This window comes from Salvelinus fontinalis, unplaced genomic scaffold (genome assembly GCF_029448725.1).
Source record: "Salvelinus fontinalis isolate EN_2023a unplaced genomic scaffold, ASM2944872v1 scaffold_0250, whole genome shotgun sequence".
NCBI lineage: Eukaryota > Metazoa > Chordata > Actinopteri > Salmoniformes > Salmonidae > Salvelinus > Salvelinus fontinalis.
The window spans coordinates 1-12,200 of record NW_026600459.1 but is presented as its reverse complement, the minus strand read 5'-3'; positions in this window follow the sequence as shown (position 1 = coordinate 12,200).

Here is a 12,200-nt window from a genome sequence, read left to right as displayed (position 1 = left end):
AGACGTGATGCTTGGCGTTAAGGCCAAAGAGTTCAATCTTGGTTTCATCAGACCAGAGAATCTTGTTTCTCATGGTCTGAGAGTCTTTAGGTGCCTTTTGGCAAACTCCAAGCGGGCTGTCATGTGCCTTTTACTGAGGAGTGGCTTCCGTCTGGCCAATCCTCCATAAAGGCCTGATTGTGTGCTGCAGAAATAGTTGTCCTTCTGGAAAGTTCTCAAATCTCCACAGAGGAATTCTAGAGCTCTGTCAGAGTGACCCTCGGGTTGTTGGTCACCTCCCTGGACCAAGGCCCTTCTCCCCCGATTGACCAGTTTGGCAAGGTGTCCAGCTCTAGGAAAAGTCTTGGTGGTTCCAAATTTCTTCCATTTAAGAATGATGGAAGCCACTGTGTTCTTGGGGACCTTTAACACCGCAGAAATGTTTTGGTACCCTTCCCCGGATCTGTGCCTCGACACAATCCTGTCGTGGAGCTCCGCCGACAATTCCATCAACCTCATGGCTTGGTTTTTGCTCTGACATGCACTGTCAACTATGGGACCTTATATAGACAGGTGTGTGTCTTTCCAAATCATGTCCAATCAAATTAATTTACCACAGCTGTACTCCAATCAAGTTGTAGAAACATCTCAAGGATGATCAATGGAAACAGGATGCACCGAAACTCAATTTCGAGTCTCATAGCAAAGGGTCTGAGAACTTTTGTAAATAAGGTATTTCTGTTTATTTTTTTAAATAAATGTGCAAACATGTTTTCGCATTGTCATCAGGACGTATTGTATCTAGATTGCTGAGGATTATTTTGTATTTAATAAATTTTAGAGAAAGGCTGTAACGTAACAAAATGTGTAAAAAGTCGATGGGGTCTGAGTACTTTCCAAAGGCACTGTGTACAAGACCCAGGAAAACCACAAAGTGGGCTGCACTGGGCCTTTACAGAAGAAACACCGACCTGCACTCAGTTCATTAAGCTGAAAGAACTGACGTGATACTGGCAAGAGCAGTATGCTTTTTCCCTTTCAACACATTACTCCCACACACCTGCAACAAGCCCGAATCAGATGGGAGAGTGGCTTTTCCTCAGTTGAATGTCTTGATTGCACTATATAATAGTAAGAGGTAGGAATAAAGGGGTTTGAAACTGCCAAGGGGTTGGAGACCGGTTCTGTATGTGGCGCCTCCTCTCAACACAGTTGTAACTGTGAAATCTGTGTAGTGAAGCGATAGTTGATTAAACACTCCTATGTGAGTGTTTTAAATGGTCTCTGGTGGTCTTTATAAAACATTACTATAGTGTAACATGTTGGTCTTTATAAAATCATACAGCGTTGACCGATAGAAACATACAGCACCATTCCAGTCAGATCATTATCCTGGTCACCATTATCTACAGATGTGTGTTTAGAGGCATGTTAAATCACTATCCTGGTCACCATTATCTACAGATGTGTGTTTAGAGGCATGTTAAATCACCATTATCTACAGATGTGGGTTTAGAGGCATGTTAAATCATTATCCTGGTCACCATTATCTACAAATGTGGGTTTAGAGGCATGTTAAATCACCATTATCTACAGATGTGGGTTTAGAGGCATGTTAAATCACCATTATCTACAGATGTGGGTTTAGAGGCATGTTAAATCATTATCCTGGTCACCATTATCTACAGATGTGGGTTTAGAGGCATGTTAAATCACCATTATCTACAGATGTGTGTTTAGAGGCATGTTAAATCACTATCCTGGTCACCATTATCTACAGATGTGTGTTTAGAGGCATGTTAAATCACCATAATCTACAGATGTGGGTTTAGAGGCATGTTAAATCACCATTATCTACAGATGTGGGTTTAGAGGCATGTTAAATCACCATTATCAACAGATGTGGGTTTAGAGGCATGTTAAATCACCATTATCTACAGATGTGGGTTTAGAGGCATGTTAAATCACCATTATCTACAGATGTGGGTTTAGAGGCATGTTAAATCACCATTATCTACGGATGTGGGTTTAGGGGCATGTTAAATCACTATCCTGGTCACCATTATCTACAGATGTGGGTTTAGAGGCATGTTAAATCACCATTATCAACAGATGTGGGTTTAGAGGCATGTTAAATGACCATTATCTACAGATGTGGGTTTAGAGGCATGTTAAATCACCATTATCTACAGATGTGGGTTTAGAGGCATGTTAAATCACTATCCTGGTCACCATTATCTACAGATGTGTGTTTAGAGGCATGTTAAATCACTTTCCTGGTCACCATTATCTACAGATGTGGGTTTAGAGGCATGTTAAATCACCATTATCTACAGATGTGGGTTTAGAGGCATGTTAAATCACCATTATCTACAGATGTGGGTTTAGAGGCATGTTAAATCACCATTATCTACAGATGTGGGTTTAGAGGCATGTTAAATCACCATTATCTACAGATGTGGGTTTAGAGGCATGTTAAATCACTATCCTGGTCACCATTATCTACAGATGTGGGTTTAGAGGCATGTTAAATCACCATTATCTACAGATGTGGGTTTAGAGGCATGTTAAATCACCATTATCTACAGATGTGGGTTTAGAGGCATGTTAAATCACCATTATCTACAGATGTGGGTTTAGAGGCATGTTAAATCACTATCCTGGTCACCATTATCTACAGATGTGGGTTTAGAGGCATGTTAAATCACCATTATCTACAGATGTGGGTTTAGAGGCATGTTAAATCACTATCCTGGTCACCATTATCTACAGATGTGGGTTTAGAGGCATGTTAAATCATTATCCTGGTCACCATTATCTACAGATGTGGGTTTAGAGGCATGTTAAATTACTATCCTGGTCACCATTATCTACAGATGTGTGTTTAGAGGCATGTTAAATCACTTTCCTGGTCACCATTATCTACAGATGTGTGTTTAGAGGCATGTTAAATCACCATTATCTACAGATGTGGGTTTAGAGGCATGTTAAATCACCATAATCTACAGATGTGTGTTTAGAGGCATGTTAAATCACCATAATCTACAGATGTGGGTTTAGAGGCATGTTAAATCACCATTATCTACAGATGTGGGTTTAGAGGCATGTTAAATCACCATTATCTACAGATGTGGGTTTAGAGGCATGTTAAATCACCATTATCTACAGATGTGGGTTTAGAGGCATGTTAAATCACCATTATCTACAGATGTGGGTTTAGAGGCATGTTAAATCACCATAATCTACAGATGTGGGTTTAGAGGCATGTTAAATCACCATTATCTACAGATGTGGGTTTAGAGGCATGTTAAATCATCATAATCCACTGAACCATCCTTTTAAGAGCTTTGAATGAATCTTTTCTGAATGTGATTGCTGCTAGTCACTACATTTAATCCATCTGTTCCTTTCATTGTCGGAGCTATACATTTAAACATAATGTGTGATATTACCTGGATAAGATTAATGTGACTGTATATTCTGAGCCAGTTTGTTGGTAGGGTCAGGGCTCCTGTAACTAGGAGTGTGAACACTTAAACCTTATAACGTTTAAAATAAAAAAATCCCTAACAGAAAAACGATGTTTAAAAATCTAAATTAAATGTGCACCCGTCACAAAACTACCACTAACAGGTCCAGATCATCACGACGGGAAACAATCTAATTAAACAAATACCTAACAACGCTGTCACGTTAGTAGGGGAAACTATTTAGCACAGATATAAAGCACTCCGCACGTCATCGTCGTTAAATTGGAGAAACGGCAGAGAAAGGCGACAGCAGCGAACAGCTCTGCCTTGAGTCAGAACATTAACTAGTCTGCTGCTGCGCTTTTACCTGACCCAACGTTACAACGTAGTGATTGGTGCTTTGGAAACAGGCTGAAGTACGGACTGACTGCTGGGAACATGTCTACAAATTCATCAGCAAGCTGTCACACTATCCTACATAAGTGACGAGCTACATGCTGTTTATCAGTGCAGAGCCCAACATCCTTAGCTAGCTAACATTACATCTCTGTTTATCAGAGCCCAACATCCTTCGCTAGCTAACATTACATCTCTGTTTATCAGAGCCCAACATCCTTAGCTAGCTAACATTACATCTCTGTTTATCAGAGCCCAACATCCTTAGCTAGCTAGCTAACATTATATCTCTGTGTTTATCAGAGCCCAACATCCTTAGCTAGCTAACATTACATCTCTGTGTTTATCAGAGCCCAACATCCTTAGTTAGCTAACATTACATCTCTGTGTTTATCAGAGCCCAACATCCTTAGCTAGCTAACATTACATCTCTGTTTATCAGAGCCCAACATCCTTAGCTAGCTAACATCACATCTCTGTGTTTATCAGAGTCCAACATCCTTAGCTAGCTAGCTAACATTACATCACAGTGTTTATCAGAGCCCAACATCCTTAGTTAGCTAACATTACATCTCTGTGTTTATCAAAGCCCAACATCCTTAGCTAGCTAACATTACATCTCTGTGTTTATCAGAGCCCAACATCCTTAGCTAGCCAACATTACATCTCTGTGTTTATCAGAGCCCAACATCCTTAGCTAGCTAACATTACATCTCTGTGTTTATCAGAGCCCAACATCCTTAGCTAGCTAACATTACATCTCTGTGTTTATCAGAGCCCAACATCCTTAGCTAGCTAACATGACATCTCTGTGTTTATCAGAGCCCAACATCCTTAGTTAGCTAGCTAACATGACATCTCTGTGTTTATCAGAGCCCAACATCCTTAGTTAGCTAACATGACATCTCTGTGTTTATCAGAGCCCAACATCCTTAGCTAGCTAGCTAACATTACATCTCTGTGTTTATCAGAGCCCAACATCCTTAGCTAGCTAACATTACATCTCTGTGTTTATCAGAGCCCAACATCCTTAGCTAACTAACATTACATCTCTGTGTTTATCAGTGCCCAACATCCTTAGTTAGATAACATTACATCTCAGTGTTTATCAGTGCCCAACATCCTTAGCTAGCTAACATTACATCTCTGTGTTTATCAGAGCCCAACATCCTTAGTTAGCTAACATTACATCTCTGTTTATCAGAGCCCAACATCCTTAGTTAACTAACATTACATCTCTGTGTTTATCAGAGCCCAACATCCTTAGTTAGCTAACATTACATCTCTGTGTTTATCAGAGCCCAACATCCTTAGCTAGCTAGCTAACATTACATCTCTGTGTTTATCAGAGCCCAACATCCTTAGTTAGCTAACATTACATCTCTGTGTTTATCAGAGCCCAACATCCTTAGTTAGATAACATTACATCTCTGTGTTTATCAGAGCCCAACATCCTTAGCTAACTAACATTACATCTCTGTGTTTATCAGAGTCCAACATCCTTAGTTAGATAACATTACATCTCTGTTTATCAGAGCCCAACATCCTTAGTTAGCCAACCTATGAGTGAGTGAGTACGTGTGTGTGCCATTACTATGATTGAGAGGAATCCCAGCAGCTTTATTATGAGAAGGTGTAATTAGCCTGTTATGAGAAGGTGATATTAGCCTGTTATGAGAAGGTGATATTAGCCTGTTATGAGAAGGTGTAATGGGCCTGTTATGAGAAGGTGTAATGGGCCTGTTATGAGAAGGTGTAATTAGCCTGTTATGAGAAGGTGTAATGGGCCTGTTATGAGAAGGTGATATTAGCCTGTTATGAGAAGGTGATATTAGCCTGTTATGAGAAGGTGAAATTAGCCTGTTATGAGAAGGTGTAATTAGCCTGTTATGAGAAGGTGTAATTAGCCTGTTATGAGAAGGTGATATTAGCCTGTTATGAGAAGGTGTAATGGGCCTGTTATGAGAAGGTGTAATGGGCCTGTTATGAGAAGGTGTAATGGGCCTGTTATGAGAAGGTGATATTAGCCTGTTATGAGAAGGTGATATTAGCCTGTTATGAGAAGGTGTAATGGGCCTGTTATGAGAAGGTGTAATGGGCCTGTTATGAGAAGGTGTAATGGGCCTGTTATGAGAAGGTGTAATGGGCCTGTTATGAGAAGGTGTAATGGGCCTGTTATGAGAAGGTGATATTAGCCTGTTATGAGAAGGTGATATTAGCCTGTTATGAGAAGGTGATATTAGCCTGTTATGAGAAGGTGTAATGGGCCTGTTATGAGAAGGTGTAATGGGCCTGTTATTTTTTATTTATTTATTTTTATTTAACCTTTATTTAACCAGGTAGGCAAATTGAGAACACGTTCTCATTTACAATTGCGACCTGGCCAAGATAAAGCAAAGCAGTTCGACACATACAACAACACATAGTTACACATGGAGTAAAAACAAACATATAGTCAATAATACAGTGAAAAAAAATAAGTCTATATACAATGTGAGCAAGTGAGGTGAGATAAGGGAGGTGAAGGCAAACAGATATATGTATAAATAAATAAAATATAAAAAGGCCATGGAGGCGAAGTGAGTACAACACAGCAAGTAAAATAAAAACTAAAAAACACTGGAATGGTTGGTTTGCATTGGAAGAAAGTGCAAAGTAGAGACAGAAATAATGGGGTGCAAAGGAGCAAAATAAATTAATAAATAAATACAGTAGGTAAAGAGGTAGTTGTTTGGGCTAAATTGTAGATGGGTTATGTACAGGTGCAGTAATCTATGAGCTGCTCTGACAGCTGGTGCTTAAAGCTAGTGAGGGAGATAGGTGTTTCCAGTTTCAGAGATTTTTGTAGTTCGTTCCAGTCATTGGCAGCAGAGAACTGGAAGGAGAGGCGTCCAAAGGAAGAATTGGTTTTGGGGGTGACTAGAGAGATATACCTGCTGGAGCGCGTGCTACAGGTAGGTGCTGCTATGGTGACCAGCGAGCTGAGATAGAAGGGGACTTTACCTAGCAGGGTCTTGTAGATGACCTGGAACCAGTGGGTTTGGCGACGAGTATGAAGCGAGGGCCAGCCAACGAGAGTGTACAGGTCGCAGTGGTGGGTAGTATATGGGGCTTTGGTGACAAAACGGATGGCACTGTGATAGACTGCATCCAATTTATTGAGTAGGGTTTTGGAGGCTATTTTGTAAATGACATCACCGAAGTCGAGGATTGGTAGGATGGTCAGTTTTACAAGGGTATGTTTGGCAGCATGAGTAAAGGATGCTTTGTTGCGGAATAGGAAGCCAATTCTAGATTTGACTTTGGATTGGAGATGTTTGATGTGGGTCTGGAAGGAGAGTTTACAGTCTAACCAGACACCTAGGTATTTGTAGTTGTCCACATATTCTAAGTCAGAGCCGTCCAAAGTAGTGATGTTGGACAGGCGGGCAGGAGCAGGCAGCGATCGGTTGAAGAGCATGCATTTGGTTTTACTTGTATTTAAGAGCAGTTGGAGGCCACGGAAGGAGAGTTGTATGGCATTGAAGCTCGCCTGGAGGGTTGTTAACACAGTGTCAAAAGAAGGGCCAGAAGTATACAGAATAGTGTCGTCTGCGTAGAGGTGGATCAGAGAATCACCAGCAGCAAGAGTGACATCATTGATGTAAACAGAGAAGAGAGTCGGTCCAAGAATTGAACCCTGTGGCACCCCCATAGAGACTGCCAGAGGCCCGGACAACAGACCCTCCGATTTGACACACTGAACTCTATCAGAGAAGTAGTTGGTGAACCAGGCGAGGCAATCATTAGAGAAACCAAGGCTGTCGAGTCTGCCAATGAGGATGTGGTGATTGACAGAGTCAAAAGCCTTGGCCAGGTCAATGAATACGGCTGCACAGTATTGTTTCCTATCGATGGCGGTTACGATATCGTTTATGACCTTGAGCGTGGCTGAGGTGCACCCATGACCAGCTCTGAAACCAGATTGCATAGCGGAGAAGGTGTGGTGTGATTCGAAATGGTCGGTAATCTGTTTGTTGACTTGGCTTTCGAAGACCTTAGAAAGGCAGGGTAGGATAGATATAGGTCTGTAGCAGTTAGGGTCAAGGGTGTCCCCCCCCTTTGAAGAGGGGGATAACCGCAGCTGCTTTCCAATCTTTGGGGATCTCAGACGACACGAAAGAGAGGTTGAAGAGGCTAGTAATAGGGGTGGCAACAATTTCAGCAGATAGTTTTAGAAAGAAAGGGTCCAGATTATCTAGCCCGGCTGATTTGTAAGGGTCCAGATTTTGCAGCTCATTAAGAACATCAGCTGACTGTATTTGGGAGAAAGAGAAATGGGGAAGGCTTGGGCGAGTAGCAGAGGGGAGGGCAGTGCTGTTGTCCGGGGTAGGGGTAGCCAGGTGGAAAGCATGGCCAGCCGTAGAAAAATGCTTATTGAAATTCTCAATTATAGTGGATTTGTCGGTGGTGACAGTGTTTCCTATCTTCAGGGCGGTTGGAAGCTGGGAGGAGGTGTTCTTATTCTCCATGGACTTTACGGTGTCCCAGAACTTTTTTGAATTTGTGTTGCAGGAAGCAAATTTCTGCTTGAAAAAGCTAGCCTTGGCTGTTCTAACTGCCTGTGTATATTGGTTTCTGGCTTCCCTGAAAAGTTGCATATCACGGGGGCTGTTCGATGCTAATGCAGAACGCCATAGGATGTTTTTCTGATGGTTAAGGGCAGTCAGGTCAGGAGAGAACCAAGGGCTATATCTGTTCCTGGTTCTAAATTTCTTGAATGGGGCATGCTTATTCAAGATGGTGAGGAAGGCATTTTTGAAAAATGACCAGGCATCCTCTACTGACGGGATGAGATCAATATCCTTCCAGGATATCCCGGCCAGGTCGATTAGGAAGGCCTGCTCGCTGAAGTGTTTCAGGGAGCGTTTGACAGTGATGAGTGGAGGTCGTTTGACCGCTGACCCATTACGGATGCAGGCAATGAGGCAGTGATCGCTGAGATCTTGGTTGAAAACAGCAGAGGTGTATTTGGAGGGAAAGTTTGTTAGGATGATATCTATGAGGGTACCCGTGTTTACGGAATTGGGGTGGTACCTGGTAGGTTCATTGATAATTTGTGTGAGATTGAGGGCATCAAGCTTAGATTGTAGGGTGGCTGGGGTGTTGAGCATGTTCAAATTTAGGTCGCCTAGCAGCACGAGCTCTGAAGATAGATGGGGGGCAATCAGTTCACATATAGTGTCCAGAGCACAGCTGGGGGCAGAGGGTGGTCTATAGCAGGCGGCAACGGTGAGAGACTTGTTTTTAGAGAGGTGGATTTTTAAAAGTAGAAGTTCAAATTGTTTGGGAACAGACCTGGATAGTATAACAGAACTCTGCAGGCAGTCTTTGCAGTAGATTGCAACACCGCCCCCTTTGGCCGTTCTATCTTGTCTGAAAATATTGTAATTGGGGATAAAAATGTCTGAATTTTTGGTGGTCTTTCTAAGCCAGGATTCAGACACGGCTAAAACATCCGGGTTGGTAGAGTGTGCTAAAGCAGTGAACAAAACAAACTTAGGGAGGAGGCTTCTAATGTTAACATGCATGAAGCCAAGGCTATTACGGTTACAGAAGTCATCAAAAGAGAGCGCCTGGGGAATAGGAGTGGAGCCAGGTACTGCAGGGCCTGGATTCACCTCTACATCACCAGAGGAACAGAGGAGAAGTAGGATAATGGTACGGCTAAAAGCTATGAGAATTGGTCGCCTAGAGCTACTAGAGCAGAGAGTAAAAGGAAGTTTCTGGGGGCGATAAAATAGTTTAAAGGAATAATGTACAGACAAAGGTATGGCAGGATGTGAATACAGTGGAGGTAAACCTAGGTATTGAGTGATGATGAGAGAGATCTTGTCTCTAGAAACATCATTGAAACCAGGTGATGTCATCGCATATGTGGGTGGTGGAACTGATAGGTTGGATATGGTATAGAGAGCAGGGCTAGAATCTCTACAGTGAAATAAGCCAATAAACACTAACCAGAACAGCAATGGACAAGGCATATTTACATTAAGGAGAGGCATGCTTAATCGAGTGATCAGTAAGGGTCCAGTGAGTAGAGGTTGGTTGGGGTCGTGGCGATCCAGACAGCTGGCCGGGTATATGGCTATCGGTAGCAGCATAGGATGGAGGTCTGTTTGTAGATACCTCGTGCGTTTCCGTCGGTAGGTTCCGTGTAGTGGGGTTTTGTTCAGATAGCAGCCGATAGGACAGCTAACGATTAGCGGGCCTCAGGTGAGCGTTCAGGTAACGTCGGGACGGATTTGCCGGTTGGATAAATCCCTCGGGCAGATAACGTCGGCAGTCAGTCGTGAAGGCCCGGTGGGGTTCCGTATCTGCAGCAGCAACAAAAGAAACGGGTCCGGATGGTGATGGAACTCCTCAGCTGGCTAGCTCCAGCATGATTTGAGTTTGCTCCGGGGTCGACGTAAGCCAATAGTCACACGGTATGCAGCTAGCTAGCTGCGAAATCAAGGTGCAAGTGTCCAGAGCCTGCGGTTGGAATCCGGGGAAACTGAGAGAAAAAAAGTCCCGGAATGCTCCGGTCCGAGTCGCGTTGCACAAAAGTGCCGGTAGATTATCGAGCTAAAGGAATAGCTGATGACCGCAAAACGTGGGCAGCTGAAACACCAACGCTAGCTAGCAAACCGGCTAATTTCGGGGCAGCTACAGATTAGCTTCTGGCTAGCTATCGGAGTAGCTTCTGGTTAGCTATCAGGCTAGCTTCTGAATTAGCCCCTGGCTATCTTCCACGATGGATTTTCAGATTGAGGTAAATAATACTTAATGTAATTGGTGAAGCGGGTTGCAGGAAAGCTTTTGCAGGAAAGCTTTTGTAGTTGAGTTCTTGGATAATAAAATAAATAAAAGATATGTGAAGAAAAGGTGTAAATATATATATATATACAGGACACGACAAGACAATACGGAAAAGACGTCTGAACTGCTAAGCCACCTTGGAGCACGCTTATGAGAAGGTGATATTAGCCTGTTATGAGAAGGTGATATTAGCCTGTTATGAGAAGGTGTAATGGGCCTGTTATGAGAAGGTGTAATGGGCCTGTTATGAGAAGGTGTAATGGGCCTGTTATGAGAAGGTGTAATTAGCCTGTTATGAGAAGGTGATATTAGCCTGTTATGAGAAGGTGATATTAGCCTGTTATGAGAAGGTGATATTAGCCTGTTATGAGAAGGTGTAATGGGCCTGTTATGAGAAGGTGATATTAGCCTGTTATGAGAAGGTGTAATGGGCCATACATACATACACCAGCGGCCTCATTTATAAACAGCGCAGGGCTGGAACAGAAGCCTGCAACCCCCGTAGCTCTACAGGACCATACATTGGGGGCATGATGACTACGTGGGGGACATGATGAATACGTGGGGGACATGATGAATACGTGGGGGACATGATGAATACGTGGGAGACCTGATGAATACGTGGGGGACATGATGAATACGTGGGGGACATGATGAATACGTGGGGGACCTGATGACTACGTGGGGGACGTGATGAATACGTGGGGGACGTGATGACTACGTGGGGGGACCTGATGAATACGTGGGGGGACGTGATGAATACGTGGGGGGACGTGATGACTACGTGGGGGGACGTGATGAATACGTGGGGGACCTGATGACTACGTGGGGGACGTGATGAATACGTGGGGGACGTGATGACTACGTGGGGGGACCTGATGAATACGTGGGGGGACGTGATGAATACGTGGGGGGACGTGATGACTACGTGGGGGGACGTGATGACTACGTGGGGGACGTGATGAATACGTGGGGGACGTGATGACTACGTGGGGGACGTGATGAATACGTGGGGGACGTGATGACTACGTGGGGGGACCTGATGAATACGTGGGGGGACGTGATGAATACGTGGGGGGACGTGATGAATACGTGGGGGACCTGATGACTACGTGGGGGACGTGATGAATACGTGGGGGACGTGATGACTACGTGGGGGGACCTGATGAATACGTGGGGGGACGTGATGAATACGTGGGGGGACGTGATGACTACGTGGGGGGACGTGATGACTACGTGGGGGACGTGATGAATACGTGGGGGACGTGATGACTACGTGGGGTGACCTGATGAATACGTGGGGGACGTGATGAATACGTGGGGGGACGTGATGACTACGTGGGGGGACGTGATGACTACGTGGGGGGACGTGATGACTACGTGGGGGACGTGATGACTACGTGGGGGACGTGATGACTACGTGGGGGACGTGATGACTACGTGGGGGACGTGATGACTACGTGGGGGACGTGATGACTACGTGGGGGACGTGATGACTACGTGGGGGACGTGATG